Genomic DNA, 17,437 nt, shown 5'->3' on the forward strand with positions numbered 1-17,437 from the left:
GTCTGGGTAAGTGGTTAAGATGAAACATCTGACCATGAGACATCAAGTATCCATAAGTACAGGACTTCCAATGCATTTGGCAAGACCAGTAGCAATCTACAGTAGGTAGAACATCAGGAATTGTGTATGAGTATGCCAGAGATCACAGATAGTTGCACTCTTAAGTTATGTACTTCTGTCACAAAAGAAGCTCATCCTAAGTTCATACTATTTTTGTATGGGCCCTCCCTGGTGGCCATCTGAAGGAAAAATAACAAGTCTGAGCTTGGTTCATAGATGGGTTGACTTGGTATATGGGTATAAACTGGAAACGGAGTGCTGCTTCCTTAAAGTCTTATTAAGAGGTTGCCCAAGAAGATAAAGCAAAAGGGAAATCCTTCTGATGGGCAGATCTTCAGTCACGTGACGTGGTCATAATCTTTGGGTAGAAATAGCCTAAGATAAGAATATGTATGGAGTTTTAAGTAGTGGCAAATGACATGGCTGGACTGGAAGGTAAAATATGAGACTATCTGGGTCAGGGAAATATGAGAAAGAGGCATATATTGGACTAATAGGAGTGGGTATGAAGTGTGAAGCTCTCTGCAATGCATGTTAATGAAGAAGAGGCATTAAATAACCATACAGAAAGAACTCAGCCAGAACTCAACATCTGTCCTTCTCTGGCATCAGCCACCACAATAGTGGTACAACAGGCATGAACAGAGTAGCTTGAGTGGCAAATATGGAGGCCTGTACATGGACCCAATACATGGGCTCCTATGTCCCAAGACTTAGTTAGCTACTGCTTCCCTCAGATATCCAATCTTCCAGGAACAGAGACCACAGCCACTACACACTTAATGATCAGCCTTTCTTGTTTCTCTGCCAATAGGTGTTTGGCCAGCATTACTACTCAAGGGCTTATGTAATGTTGATCCATCAATATGAGAGCTCTCATAACATCTCATTGGACCAAGGAAGCTACTTTACAGCAAAACATGGTAGCAATCAGATAACGATGGATCTGTTGGTTTTATGATGTAGCACACCAACCAAAACCTACTAGGTGTAACTGAGATGCCAGTTTGGAGATGAGAGATTTTGGGGATGGAATACCATCTTATAGAATGCAGTATGCACTCTACATCAATAATCTTTATATGATGCTTTATTCCCAATAGGTATAATATATGGAATTGGGAACCGGGGAGTAAAAGTAAGTGGATCATGTGACACCCTTCTTTGTGAACAATTGGGAAATTTGTGCTTTGCGTTCCTGAAAACATAGGCTCTAGTAATCTAGAGGCACTGATTACCAGGGGAGAGATCCTTGTGCTAGAGAATACCACTAGAATTCCTTTTTGAAATGTATGGTTGTTGTAGGCTCTTTGTGCTAAGAAACTATCAGTCAAGGAAAAAAGTTTCTTATTATGATAGGGACTGAAATGTTTGTGATCCCTCCAAATTCACATGTTGAAATCCTAATCCCTAAAGTGATTAGGTCATAAGGGCACAGGCCTCATCAATGGAATTAGTGCCCTTATAAAATAGGCCTGGGGAAACTTCCACCATGTGAGGACATGGCTAGAAGGCACAATCTATGTACCAGAAAATGACCTTCACTGGACACCAAATCTGTTGCCACCTTGATCTTGGACTTCTCAGCCTCTAGACCTATATGAAATAAATTTCTGTTATTTATAAGTTACCCAGTCTACGGGATTTTGTGATAGAAGCTCAAATGGACTAAGATACAGGGGTAAGTGCTGCTGATAATGCAGAGGGGGGAAGTAGGATGCTGTTATAAAGTAGGGACAAGGATAAAAATATGTGGCATTAAGGTGATCTACTGAGTAGTCTTCATTGTCATTCATGAACAAACAAAAAAGTCACAGCCTTACTAGGAGATCAACTCTCAGGCATGAGTTTCTAGATTAATTCACCAGGTAATCCAGTAGGCCAGCATATTTTCTATCCAAAGATGAGGGTAACATAATTTGCACAGGAGAGGAGAAAGAGAAGTATCAGAAGCTTAGTACCAAGACCAACTTTGGTGAAAGAAATTGGAGTTCTTCCCAGTAATCCCTGAAAGTGATCTTGTCCATTTACCCAGGAAGAGGCAAATTAGAATTTTGTGTATCTGTTTTCAGATTAGGTGTACTTATTTTAGAAAGCAGGCAGATCTGAGCAGCACAAAGGGTTGACTAGAGTAGATAAAGTAATGAGCATTCCACGTCCCCATTCAGAACAGCAGCAACAGAACCTCCTAGCAAGTTCAGAGTGAAAATTTTCCCCAGGAATTGAATATCGCAGGGCCAAAGGGGTCTGCCTTGCCCAAGTTTAGGCCTCCCCTCTGCTGTGCAATGAGTGAAGGCGACTCAGTATGGATCAATAAGGGGCCATCCCCATTTCATAATTCCTGGAGGGATCAACTGAGGCTTCTGTTGTAACTACAACTTAGCTCACCATCTTCCTTTCCCAGTCCTACTTCTCTTTCCCCTCACAGGCATTACTGTTGAAAGTAGTCGCCGATAACTCACCTACATGTAAATTTCAGTCTCTTTCTTAGGAAGTCTAACCTATGAAAAAGTTCCTTTTCCATAGGAACACTTTTAAAATATTTTCTGTCAAAAAACTTAAAGAAAAAAATATTGAAGGTGTATGAAGTAGTTACTAGGAAAATGTATATCATTAATAAAAATATTGGCAGTATATATCAAGTACTGGATTAAACCAGCACAGATTTGGCATTTGATTAACCATCATTTGCTAATATTCCCATTGTTTGGAAAGAATTTATTAGAATATTATATCTGTTTGCAAAGGCTCTCCAAGGAACTTTTATTCACGCTTTATTTTCCTGTCTGTAAATATCCCAGGTTTGGATAGAGGCTTTTAAAATTCATTACAGCAGTCCTTAAAGGTTTGGAAAAGGACAAGTATCAATAAATATTTGATGATAAAAATGATGATGATAATGATGTTCATTTAAATCTTATTTATCCTTATACTTTCCTACATCTTTTATGAAAAGAACGGGAGCAATTCACAATTAAATGAAGTCTTCTCTCCTAGACTTTGTTACCACAGGAATGTGGCCAGATGTTACAGGACTTCACAGTTTATTGTAAAAGTCATAAAAACAATTACTATGTCATTATAAAAAACTTTTAAAGAAGACATTCAAAATATCCTTCACAAAATTGCTAAGACAAGCAAAAACAATATTCTGATTCATATTAGTTACTCATTGTTTTCAGATCACTCTGAATGAGTCAAGAAAGCTATGGGAAATAAGGCACGTGTTTAATTAGGCAACTATGTTGAGAGCTTTGGAAAGTGAGAAGTTGTTCAAGGTGAAGATATACAGAATATATCTAAGTACAAACAGGCATATGAGGATTGATTAAAAATGAAAGACATTAGACAATAGAAGTAACAGTTTATAGATGACTTCTGTTCTAATGAATAGATAATTACTTATTACTTGAGGACCCTGTGTATTAACTCTGATTAACATGTTAAAATATTGTCAAAACTTATGAACTTCACATATTCATATGCATGTACATGGCTATAATTTATCAACTAACATAAATATTAATACAATCAGGAAATTTTACTTCAAACAAATGATTCTAACCCTTGCTAATATAATGCAGAAAATAGCTCATTATTTAAAGTACTGTTTAGTTCCTAGGTTCTGTTATGATTAAAATAAACACTGCATGATTCTATCTGTATGAGGTATCTAGTCATCAAACGTATAGACACAGAATAGAATGGTGGTTTCTAGAGGGTGGGAGTGGGAGAAAATGGGTAGTTGTTCAATGGGCATAGCATTTCATTTATGCAAGATGAATAATTTCTACAGATAAGTTATTAACTATAGTACCTATAGTTACCAATATATTATTGTTTACTTTAGAATATTAGGATAGGTTGCATGTTAAATGTTCTTACCACACACACACACACACACACACACACACACACACAGAATACTAGAAAATTTTAGAAGGTGATGAATATGTTTATTATCTTGATTTTGGTGATAGTATCATGGATATATACATATGTCAAAATTAGTCGAGATGCATATATTAAATGTGTGTAGCGTTTTTGGATATCCATTGTATCTCACAAAGCTACAAATGAAGTCTTATTAACCATATATGCTATAATGATTTCTATCTCATAGGGCTAATGTGAGGATTAAATGTGTCTACACAAAGTTACTGCAATCAAAATATTTCAAAGGACACTATTTAGAGACAATTGCTCTAAGCTTGTCTAAATCAGTGCCTCAAATATTCTTATGTGCATCATTGAGCTCCAACAGTAGACCCTGCCACATTCCCCATTCCAACTCATAAGAATGAGAATTGAGATCATTAGGATTAATTTTATGGCTTATTACATATAAACATTGATGCATATAACTCTATTTCTGAGTATGCATACCTTATTTGTTGTACTTGAATACCACAATACCATTTCAGTTATATGTACATCACAATCTTTACATGGTAAAGTATTTCAGTAGGACTACACTGAATAGGATTAAAAATCAGCTTGCCATCAAAACGATTCTTTAAATGAATAATGATTTCATGAAAATATTTGGTTTTAGGTAACCTGTGTGTAGCTAGGAAAACATTTTAATTATGCTTAAAATATGAATTTTAGGACAATTTTGCTTGACATAAAGAAAGCTAATAATCAGTGGGATGTACCGGCATGACTAGCGTAAAAATATTGAAATGTTCTATAACTAACCATTGGGTGTTGCTGTTGCTCACCCTTCTTAGCAGCCCCAACATTTCTTCTGCAACTATCCAGACTGTATGAGCCATCAAGTGAGGCATAGAAACATGAGGTTATACATAGGTCAAAACAATCATTCCATAATTTTATTATTACCTCTGAAGATAAATATAACAATAAAAATGTTTCTCATATCAGTGAGCTCATGTTTAAATTTTTTGAATCAAAGTAGCTTGCATTTTTTTGTATTTTATAACAATTAGAAATGAAATAATCTTTAATTGCCATTATTTGTTAAAATTATACTTCTACCTAAGGAAAATACATCATAAGCACTGAAATCTTTCTTTTATAATCAAAAAAATGTAACATTGAATGGCCTAAAATTATGTGATTAGAAGACGACAAATGGAATCACTTTTACAGAATCCTGGGGCTTTGAACAAAATTTGGGACATTTTACAATGTATGTTTCTCTTATTTCTGACAACTCTACCAAGTAACCGGAGATCAACGAAAAACTCTAATTTTAATTTTTCATTTGAATGGGTTCCAAACCAGGGCCTTGATGAAATTTAAGGATTTTGTTTATCCCCTCCAGGTTAGGCACAGACACATTCTGACATAAAGATTGATTTAGGTTCAATGAGTCAATCGAACACATTCAAGAAAAACCCTTTGGGAAAACAAAGCAGACCTAGCAGTCACTGAGACCAAGCTGTGAGCCAGAACACTCAGAGTGGAAAATAAATGGTCTTTATCAGAACCAAAAAGCGATCTGAAACTTATACAATTTTGGAGGTATTCTTTAATTTAAAAAACACTCATGATTACAAATATAAAATAAGGCACAATATGTTAGAACAATCCCTTCTATGTAAAGAGGTTACACTTTAAACATATTAACTTCATAGTAAATTCATTTCTAGTCGCTATTATTTTTAACACAGAGCTGCATGAAAAATCGAAAATTCTGAAATTAATGTAATTTCAACTGTTCTCCATATGGCTAATTCCATAATTTACTTAGGTAGGAGGCACACTTTAATTTTGTCAGAGAAGTAAAAATCTATGATTAAAAGTATCCAGTGACCTAGTTAATTTGAGATTTAATTTTCCAAAATTAAGAAAACATCTTATTGGAGGTGCTTGCTTTAATCCTTAAATCAATAGCATAACATTTTATTTATTCAAAGGTATAGACAATGGCTTATAAGCTGCACCTAATTCATAGTTTGATAAAAGAGTATTGTTTCTAGAGTGTCATTTTAAAAATAATAAATTTCTATAATGCTTAATTTTAAAGGCCAGTTGAAATAAAATGTTAAGTGATAATTACAGGACTTTCTATATTGTGCGTTTTGATTAAAAAACACAATTCTTAGTTGCTAATTTGATTTATGCATAAACCAACCTCTTAAGTTGATGTTAACCACAGGAAATAGATAAGACAAACTGACGGTTGTACTACTGAGAGACAGTCCAATATCAAATAATAGTGAAAATAAGTTTTGAAGTAACATCTTCTGATTTAAAATGAGTGGCTCAATGTATGTTATGCAGAAGTCAAAGAAGTTTAAAGATGTAAAGTTATAGTTTCGTACTAGTAAATGTTTAACTGGCTCCTGGAAGAAAAAAAATCAGGAAGCAAGCGCCTATTTATAACATAGTTTAATTCCCTGATGCAGTACTCCCACCTGTTTTTATTTTAATGTCCCGAAATTATGTCTACAAACTCACAAAGTTTATAAAAAATTCATATTCAGCTCTCATGAGCACTATTAGCTTTCTCCATCACACCACTGGATAGGTACTTTCCTAAGTATTAATTTGGGGTTGAGCAGAGTATTAGAGAACTAGAAACATGTGCATAATAAGGATAGGGAAAGGCAATAGAGGCTGTTGTTGAGGGAGCTGTTGAAATTATAGGAGAAAGTATGTGGTGTGTGTCTGCATATGTGTGTGTAGCAGACAATTCCTCACAATGTTATAGAATAATGCAGTCACTAATTAGCATAATGTGGCTGAGAAAAAAAAAAACTTGGGGCAAGATTTTAATTACAAGATGACAATAAAATTATTTTATTATCAACACTCACTGAATCTTATGTACTAGATAAGCACTGATGATAAAAGCATGGCACCAGACTTAGATACCAGTTGTGTCCTTATTTTACATAACAAAGATAGCCACAGGATAATATACAACCTCTTGAAGATCAAGCTATTGTTAACTGGGTTAATAGATCTGGGTTTCAACACAGAGAGTCAATTATGAGAATATTCACTGCTAAACATTTGAATCAATTGTGTATATATTATAACAAATTTAAATTTTATTCTATACAAATAGAATGAAACAACATTGAAAACTATGTGCCAAGGCTAGAGACAATGAGTGAAGTAATGTGGAAGTATTATCAGTTCAGCTGTGAATCGGTAAGGCCTAAATTAGGATGATGATAGTAGCAATAAAAATAAGTGACGTATAAAAAGACATCTCTACTTCTTTTGGGCTAATGGTCAAATGCCTCCACTTCCTCCATTTTTATTGTAAAAACATATTAAAATGTTTTAAGTTGAGTAAATAAAAGCAAACAAAAATAACCTCTCAAATCTCATAATCGTAATATTTTATGTTTTAATTTTTTCCATATGCCTCCATACATACATACATTGGCACTTTCTCAATGTAAAAAATAATTACTTAAACAATTATAACATGTCATTTTTTTTTTTTTCATTTGGTGAAATGGTCTTCAGTCATACCATTTCAATTACTGCAAAATATATACATTCTTCTATGAGGAATATGTATCATAACTGTTATGATTTATTTTATATATATACACACACTATAAATATATGGCAATGTATTCTTCCATGAAGAATATATACAATAATCTATTTAACTATTATCAAAATAATGGTCATTTGTTTCAACATTTCACCAATATAAATAACTAATGAAGATCTTTATACATACACATATATATAGTTTTGGGGGTAATCTCTATAGACAATTTATGCAGGGAAATATTTCTTCTAGGCAAAATTTTCATGTCAAATGAGTATTTTAGCTTACTAGTGTTTACCTCACTAGCAGACAGTAACATGCATATTAAAACAGTGAAGCATAATTTTTGCAATTTTTTTTTTTTAATGAAAGCTCTCAAGCGATTTTATTCCTCTCCATGATTGCAGACATTTACAAAACCATAACATCTGAGTTCACCTTTAAAAATAACTTATATAAAGCAGTAATATACACAGCACAAAATAGTTCAGGGAGGGGGCAGGAGCAACTTGTAATAATTAAAATGTAAACGTGAAAAAAAAGGATGGAATAAAAGTCCCTACTTATTTCTACTTAAGATGTCATGTGATAATATTTTACAATGTCCTGTGGGTCAGTGTATGTATGTGTACATGTCTGTATAACATACACATATACAGTACATTCTCTTTCCTACACATATACATACACACATAATTATTTGCAGTTCAGTTTAGGGCAATTCTAATATGCCACTCCATACAGTTGTTTGAATCACGTTTGGACCCGCTTTCTTCACAAAAGAGGGGAGAGAGCAGGAAATAAAAAGGTTGGTTTGGTGTGACTGAGATTCCTTTGTTTAACCGTACACTGTGATGAATAATTTTCTTCCGTAGTAGTTCTGTGAAGGGCTGACTCACTGTGGTTTTCATGCGGACACTTGGTAATGGATCACACGCTCATTGTCATGCTAGGGGAGTAACTCTCACTCTGAAAAGGATTTAAGAAATTTCCCCCCATTTCGCCATCATCCCTTGGAGTGCCCGGTTGATTACTCAGGCTCATATTATTGGGAGAATTCTTGGAAATACTGTCCATATCTCCTGAGCCTAAAGAGCCATTCATGTGATGTGACTCCATTCCTCCTAATCCACCCATGGGACCATCTGACTGGGTTGACAGGTGCGTGACAGTGGGAGCTGCTCTTGGCACAAGCATGTACGGTAAAGGCAAGAGTAACAGCAGCGCCGTCCCGTCCGACAGCCAGGCCCGGGAGAAGTTAGCACTCTACGTATATGAATATCTGCTCCATGTAGGAGCTCAGAAATCAGCTCAAACATTTTTATCAGAGATAAGATGGGAAAAAAACATCACATTGGGGGAACCACTAGGATTCTTACATTCTTGGTGGTGTGTATTTTTGGATCTCTACTGTGCAGCTCCAGAGAGACGTGAAACATGTGAACACTCAAGTGAAGCAAAAGCCTTCCATGATTATAGTGCTGCAGCAGCTCCCAGTCCAGTGCTAGGAAACATTCCCCCAGGAGATGGCATGCCAGTAGGTCCTGTACCACCAGGGTTCTTTCAGCCTTTTATGCCACCTCGGTACCCTGGAGGTCCAAGGCCCCCACTGAGGATACCTAATCAGGCGCTTGGAGGTGTCCCAGGAAGTCAGCCATTACTCCCCAGTGGAATGGATCCAACTCGACAACAAGGACATCCAAATATGGGTGGGCCAATGCAGAGAATGACTCCTCCAAGAGGAATGGTGCCCTTAGGACCACAGAACTATAGAGGTGCAATGAGACCCCCACTGAATGCTTTAGGTGGCCCTGGAATGCCTGGAATGAACATGAGTCCAGGTGGTGGTAGACCTTGGCCAAACCCAACAAATGCCAATTCAATACCATACTCCTCAGCATCTCCTGGGAATTATATAGGTCCTCCAGGAGGTGGAGGGCCACCAGGAACACCCATCATGCCTAGTCCAGCAGATTCAACCAACTCTGGCGATAACATGTATACTTCAATGAATGCAGTACCTCCTGGACCTAACAGACCTAATTTTGACAATATTTTCATAAAAAATCATAAAAATTTTCTATTAAAAATAGCAACATCCAGTAGTGATGACCATGCAGTCAAATGAGCACATGCTTACAATCTTGATTGGTCTACAATTTGTAAAAACTTGTCAAAATTTAGAAAATGTCATAATTTAGAGAGAAATTTAGGGAAATGCTGTAAATAATCTCTTTAAATATGATAAAAGACAAATATAACAAAAATTTCACAGATTTCTGTGAAATTTCACTTTAGAAATGTGCTTAGAAAGATGATTATTTCAGTGGTTTGAAAAAAAGTGAGAAATTGGAAAATATATAAATGTATAAACTAGAGACTCATTAATTATAGTATATCCTCATGATGAAAAGTTTGACCATTAATATAAAACTGCTGTGGAAATTTAATGAATGGCATGGGGGATTTCCAGAATACACTGTTACTAAATAAGAATTCATGCGATCAAATCCTATGAACTGCATAAAACTAATAATAAATCCATCTTTAACATGTTACAGCACTATACAATTGTTATTGTTCACTTTTTGTGGTAAGTATTTTGTAATCGTTACTTTTTATGTTTTTCTGCAATTTCCATTTTTCTATCTTGCACATGTATTGTTTTTAATGAGAAAATTATATTTTAATGTGTTAGACTCTAGATGCTTAAAAAGCACTTAATGATATTTGACATCTCTTCATAATAAAAATCTTCAATAAGCTAGGCATAGAAGAAACACACTTCAGCAAAATAAAGGCCATATATGACAAAGCCATAATTAACAACATATGAAAGGGGGGAAAATTGAAATCCTTTCCCCTAAGAACTGAAACAAGATGAGGATGTCCACTTTCACCACTCCTATTCAAAATAGTACTGACAGTTCTAGTCAGAGCAATTTGATAAGAGAAAGAAATTAAAAGTATCAAAATGAAAAAAGAGTAAATCAAATTGTCATATATATATATATATCCACCAAAAAAACTTTTGGAACCAACATATGAGTTTAGTACACTGCAGGATACAAAATCAACTTACAAAAAATCAGTAGCATTTCTATATGCTAATAGCAAACTCTCTGAAAAAGAATAGACATTGAAGGAGGAGAGTGAGGGATAAGAAATTATGCAATGAGAACAATATACACTATTCAAATGATGACTACACTAAAAGTAAGACTTCACCACTATGCAATATACGCAATAATAGAACTGCACTTATATCCCCTAAATTTATATGAATTTTTTAAAAAGAAAAAAACAATGAATATTTTTGTGTCCTTTATATATAACCAATTTCTTTTAAAAGAATCACACTGATTCTTACAGTAATGTTACTATTTCTGCTTCTTTTGTTCAAATATATTAATGTATTATTGCTTAGTCTTTTATTTTTAGTGTTCCTGTGCCATTTAGTTTTATATGTGTTTCATAAATATAGCATAGTTTGGGATTTGGCTCTGAATCTGTTCCAATAGACTTTGACTTTTAGAGAGCAATTTAAAGACATTTATGCATGTTTGGGATTTATTATGTCTGGCCCTGCATCTGACAGACTTTCTTTAATTTTTTAAAACAATTTATCTCTTTCACTCCCCTCTCCTCCACATTCTTTCTCTTTCTCCCTTTTGCTCTCTCATTTTTATTTTTTCTGTTCAATTCTTTCACTAATGTGGGCACTCCTTGAAGGCAAGGACTTTATCTTTGTGCCAAACACATGTACAAAACACTATAATTTCTGAATGAATAAATAATTCTATAGCTTAAAATTCAAATAGCTAATTGTCAATTCTGTCACACAGAATTATCTTATACTTTACTTAGATTCACATGAAATGACTGAATATTGATATAATTTAAATTATATTTTTAGAAACATAAAAATCAAATACAGAACTTTATATTAAGCACTGTTGTTTCATTTTATCCATCCATATATCACTTAAATTTTTGTCTGCAACTCATGCCATTTTCCAAAAATATTACTTTACCTTGTACTATTTCAGAAATATGGAAATAATTAAATTTTCACCCATAATACTAGTGATCTTTTTTATTTAGTAATCTATTTACTTGTATCAATAACTGCACTAAGACTTAACCTAGCAGGGTTTTTTTTTTTTTTACTATAACATTCAAACTGAAGTATTCCGTTTCTTGTTTAGGCTGGTAGTGTTTTTAACATATTTCATGGGTTTTATTTTGCAGGAAAGAAAGCCTCTGAGCTAATGTGTCCTCTGAGACCATAAATCTGAGAATGCCTTTTTGTGGCTTTCTCAGAATATGACAGTTTGGATCCTGTCTTTTTGACACAGTGAGTTAAGTGATTCCCACATCACTGTTAAATCAATTGTTGAAAAAGAGGAGAAAACATAAAGACATGGTGTTTTTAACTCTTCTGAAATGGTTCCAGTCAAAAGAAATTCTGAGCAAGCTGATGATATAATAGGTTCCCCTATCTTATCCGATTTCTTATTGAAATAAAATTAAATTGATGAGCCCAGAGATTGAGGACTGACTTATCAGATCAAGAAAATAAGATATAGTTTGCCAAACTTAATGCTGATGTGCAATGCTTTTTACATTAATTCCTAGTGTCTGAAGACCCAGGGCCAGAAGTTTATCAGGCTAGCATTTCAAGTGGTATCTGGTTCTCTATATATTATTTTGCCTAAGGATGCTGGTTAAATGAGAGTAAAACAGTATACACAGCATTTGCAGGCTTGCCGATCTGATTGAAATTTCTGTCATTAAATATTTTCATTTGGAAATTAAATGTTTTGTTAGACTAAATGATATGTAACAATATGGCTATAATATAGTGAATCTTCCTCTCTTTCTGTTTCTCTACACACACACACACACACACACACACACACACACAGAGCTGTTATTTGATAATGTATATCAAATTACTGCTTATGTGATTTTATTTTATTAAATAAATGCTATCATAATTGGTAGATGTTATCTTTCCATAATTTTCCTGTGGATTAATTAAAAATAAACTTCCTGGGGATTTGTAGAACTGAAATTCATTCACTTTGTTTCCTTATGCTCCACTTACAACATTTTTGTTTAATGCTTGACTTGGTTAATGTTGACTCAATACCTATGATACATTTTTTTGCATTTTAAAATGAACCCTAAGCAACTAGGAGGAGCTGCAGCTCCATGGTAAATTGTAATCTGTACTGAGAGTTCAATATTAAGAAACAGTTTAGAAAAATATGTGACATATAGAATTTAGGGTGCAGGCTTAATTTTACCTACTTCTCAACTCTTACCAATTATATATTCTATTCATAACACAAATTCTGTCATTATTCTTGATGATTAATATCTTGTAATTAAAAACATTTTGCTATACTTTTGAGATCTGCCCTTATTTCTGCTGCATTGATCCAATGCATTCATATTGAATTAATTTTTGCTTGAGCAGTTCACTATAAATACAATGAAAATCCATTACTTCATTTTGAAAAGCTAGATTGGATACATAAATTTCATTAGTCATTAGATAATTATCAATTCCACAGGTAATTTTTATAGATCCAACCAGATACATAATAATTTTTATTAAAAATTTACTATAACAAAAATACCCCAAATTTCATTACATGGTCTTTCAGATTTTGTGTACTGTGACTCTAATACATTTTACTTCTGTATAGCAGTGTTCTTTTACAGTACAAATTTACAGGGAAAATAAACTTATCATTAAAAAGTTGCTGGCAGTAAGACACTGGTTCAAAATAGTTTTTAACATATAGAGTTGTATTTAATATGTTTAAAAGCTTAGACTATGAAGCAAGTTTTCCCTTTTTTTCTCCTAATATATAATGTCTTAGTCTGTTTGTACTGCTATAACGATATACTTGAGCCTAGTTGATTTTTACATAAAGTAAATTTATTTCTCCCAATTCTGGAGGCTATAAAGCCCAAGATCAAGGTGCTGACAGGTTTGGTGCCTGGTAAATGCTGCTCTCTGTTTTCAAGATGATGCCTTGTTGCTGCATCCTAGAGAGGGGAAGAACCCTGTGTTCTCACATAATGGAAGGGATGGAAGGGCAAATAGAAAGGGCCTACCTTCCAGCCCTTTCATAAGGCACTAATTCATTCATGAGGGCAGAGCCCTCATGATTTAATTACTTTCCCCCAAATCACCACAATGGAGATTAAGTTTTAACACATGAATTTTGGGGGACATTCAGACTATAGCATATGCATATGGACATATGTGTACATGGAAGATCATTCTAAGTAGGGCACTTTAATTTTACTCATGTGATGTGTAACGCTATATAGTTGTGGTTATGAGCTCAAATATGGAGTCAAGTAAACCTGATTAAGAACTCGGCTTTTGCTACTTATTAGTTCATGTGACCTTAATTTCGCTACAACAAATCCGTAAAGCAGTCGTAATATCTACTTTACATATTATTGCTATAAGACTAATTGTCATGATGTTTAAAATGGTCACACACTGTTATTATTATCTAGGAATGGGATAAGTAAAGATAATTGGTGTCCCAACTTGGAACATATGCAATAAAATTTACCCATAAAAAGTGAAATAATAAAAATGTAACTTGTGGTCTATGATTTCTGAGTGTTCTGCAATTCTAACAGAGGATTATATGAAAATTAACAATAAAAGATAGGATTTGAGAATTTCTTCTTCTTTACATTTGAATTAATGGGTTGATTCCCAGCTAACAGGCCAAGTGATGGGAGGAGAACATTTTAGATTCCTTCATATCCACGTTTTCAATTTCCAAGGGAAAGATGGCACAGGACTTCCAAAGTAATGGATAGCCCTTAAATTTATGATTAGTTTGTTGTGGATAACACAGAACCCTCATTGTTCTTTGAGAACTAAAGGTAAATCCATAGGGTATAGAATCATAAAGCCACTGGTATCAAATATTTTACTATAAGAAAAAAGAATGTAGCTGGTAACAAGTGTTAACTGATTTCTTAAATGATTTGTTTTATAATTGACCTTAACCCATTAAACATGATCTTTATCACTATAATTTAGAACTGTGCTGTCCAATACTACAATTGTTCAGCACACACATAGATACTTAAATTTAATTAAAAGTAAATTGAATTTAAAATTCAGTTATTTAGTCAGACTAGCCATTTGAACTGCTCAATAGACAAAGAACTACACAGCATGCAGCAGAATATACCCATCATAACAGAAAGTTGTATTAGACAGCATTGATCAAGACCACTGTTCTTCAACCTTTATTTTTTCTTATTGCTCCTGTACATAGCCTTTTTAAATGTTTTTTCTAATTGCTCCTCATCATCAAATCTTATAGCCAAATATATATATATGTTTTATGTACCTGTGTCTAATACATAAAAATAATAAGATCCAAGAAACTCTTGAGAATGCATGATGTAGACCTATAGAAAGAGAAAAGAATCAGTCCATAGATCAACACCATGAAGGGCAGAACAACATTTAATCATGTGTTAATGTTCAAAACATCTATAAACCACTTATTAAATTTTACCTTCCTAAATATGCAAATAAATGTAATTACAATAAATATGTGGAGGTAAATTTAAAAGAACATTTAACTCTATTACTGTATTACTTTATTAATATGCAAGTGAAATTACCATGAAATATTTTTCATGCCAAATGTAAAATAACAAGATTAGATCTGTGTTATGTTTCTACCATCTTCTTGTGAATATCTCCGGTACCAGGAAATGTGGTTGATATTGGGAAGGCTAAAGGAAATAGAATAGTTCTTGGCCAACAAATTTTAAAAGACTGGTGTAAAGATAAGGTAAGTATCTAGATTTCCCAATTCCAAATCCAGAACTTTTTCTACTAAATTATATTGCTTTGATACATCAACAGGAAGTGATGTGCTGGGTCCAGTTAACACCAACTCTCAAGGGCCAACTGTAAAATATTAAAAGGTTTTGGGAGACAATTGGTACTATCACATTGGTAGTTTAATATCAGCTATAGTTAAAATATGTGCTCCTTGGACGTGAGAAAGAAAACTATGAATCAGGGGTTTTAATTTGCCTTCAATAAATGATTGTTAATCATTTGCGAACACATCACTGTCAAACACCTTCAACAAAAGAACAAGATTAACTTCTCAGACCCAATTATCCTAATTCCACAGCCTTTATTAAAACCCTGGAAATCAAGCAAGTGATGGAAATGTCAATAAGCCCAATTTCTTCATAAATTCCAGGAATAGATGGCTTCATCTATTAGAAAACCTACTGAAAACTCACCTTAAGTGAGATTTTAATGATGTTTGGTACCAAATATCATCCGTGTTTGCTCTATTACTGTCTATCAGTAAAACTAACATATAGGACATTAATGCTAACAGTGTTGGTTTTACAATTAACACTGAACTAAACTTCATGAAGATAAAAAAATTTGTGAGGAGCACATAATTTACATAAGGTCTGGAACAACTTTTCATGGTCTCGGCCAGCAACATGACAGAAAAACAAAAGACATTGATCTGGCATGCCATTATTATTATTATTATTTTTTTCTGCTAAACCAATTTTCCAATAAGGTTACTGCTGATAATACTGATTGATACGGTTTGCTGTGAGTCCCCATCCAAATCTCATCTTGAATTGTACTACCATTAATTCCCACGTGTTGTGGGAGGTACCAGTAGAGTGGGGCGCTGCTGAAAAGATACCCAAAAATGTGGAAGCGACTTTCCAACTGGCTTTCAGGCAGAGGTTGGAACAATTTGGAGAGCTCAGAAGAAGACAGAAAAGTGTGGGAAAGTTTGGAACCTTCTAGAGACTTGTTGATTGGCTTTGACAAAAATGGTGATAGCGATATGAACGTTAAGGTGCAGGCGGAGGTGGTCTCAGATGGAGATGAGGAACTTGTTGGTAACTGGAGCAAAGGTGACTCTTGTTACATTTTAACAAAGAGACTGGTGGTATTTTGCCCCTGCCCTAGAGATTTGTGGAACTTTGAACTTGAGAGAGATGATTAAGGGTATCTGATGGAAGCAATTTCTAAGCAGCGAAACATTCAAGCAGTGACTTGGGTGCTCTTAAAAGCACTCTGTTTTAAAAGGGAAAGAGAGTATAAAAGTTCAGAAAATTTGCAGCCTGCTGATGCAGAGAGAAAATTCCATTTTTTGAGGAGAAATTCAAGCTGGCTGCAAAAAAATTTGCATAAGTAACAAGAAGCAGAATGTTAGTTCCCAAGACAATGGAGAAATTATCTCCAGGGCATGTCACAGGTCTTGTGGCCACTCCTCTCACCACAGGCCCAGAATCCTAGAAGGAAAAAATGGTTTCATGGGCTGGGCCCAGGGTCCCCATGCTGTGTGAGGCCTAGGGACTTGGTGTCATTTGTTCCATCTGGTCCAGCAGATGTATGGAAATGCCTGGATGCCCAGGGAAAAGCTTGTTACAGGGATGAGGCCCTCATGGAGAACCTCTGCTAAGGTAGTGTGGAAGGGAAATGTGGCATGGGAACCCCCACACAGAGTCCCTACTGGGACACCACCTAGTAGAGCGGTCAGAAGAGGGCCACTGTCCTCCAGACCCCAGAATGTTAGATCCACTGACAGCTTGCACAGTGCACCTGGAAAAGCCTCAGACACTCAACTCCAGACTGTGAAAGCAGCCAGGAGGCGGGCTATACCCTGCAAAGCCACAGGGGCAGAGCTGCCCAAGACAAAGGGAACGTATCTCTTGCATCTGCATGACCTGGATGTGAGACATGGAGTCAAAGGAGATCACTTTGGAGCTTTAGAATTTTACTGCCCCATTGGATTTTGGACTTGCATGGACCTTGTAACTCCTTTGTTTTGGTCA

At 34.7% G+C, this 17,437-nt stretch overlaps 1 pseudogene across 1 annotated transcript; it reads left to right on the forward strand.

The window, feature by feature from the left end:
* Positions 1 to 7,582: 7,582 nt before the first annotated feature.
* Positions 7,583 to 9,689, forward strand: LOC100999663 (annotated as a pseudogene). Its single transcript, XR_646101.4, has one exon. The product of XR_646101.4 is annotated as a single-stranded DNA-binding protein 2 pseudogene (transcript).
* The last annotated feature ends 7,748 nt before the right edge of the window (positions 9,690 to 17,437 follow it).

The sequence above is a fragment of the Papio anubis genome, chromosome 6, assembly GCF_008728515.1.
Source record: "Papio anubis isolate 15944 chromosome 6, Panubis1.0, whole genome shotgun sequence".
NCBI classification, from domain to species: Eukaryota; Metazoa; Chordata; class Mammalia; order Primates; family Cercopithecidae; genus Papio; species Papio anubis.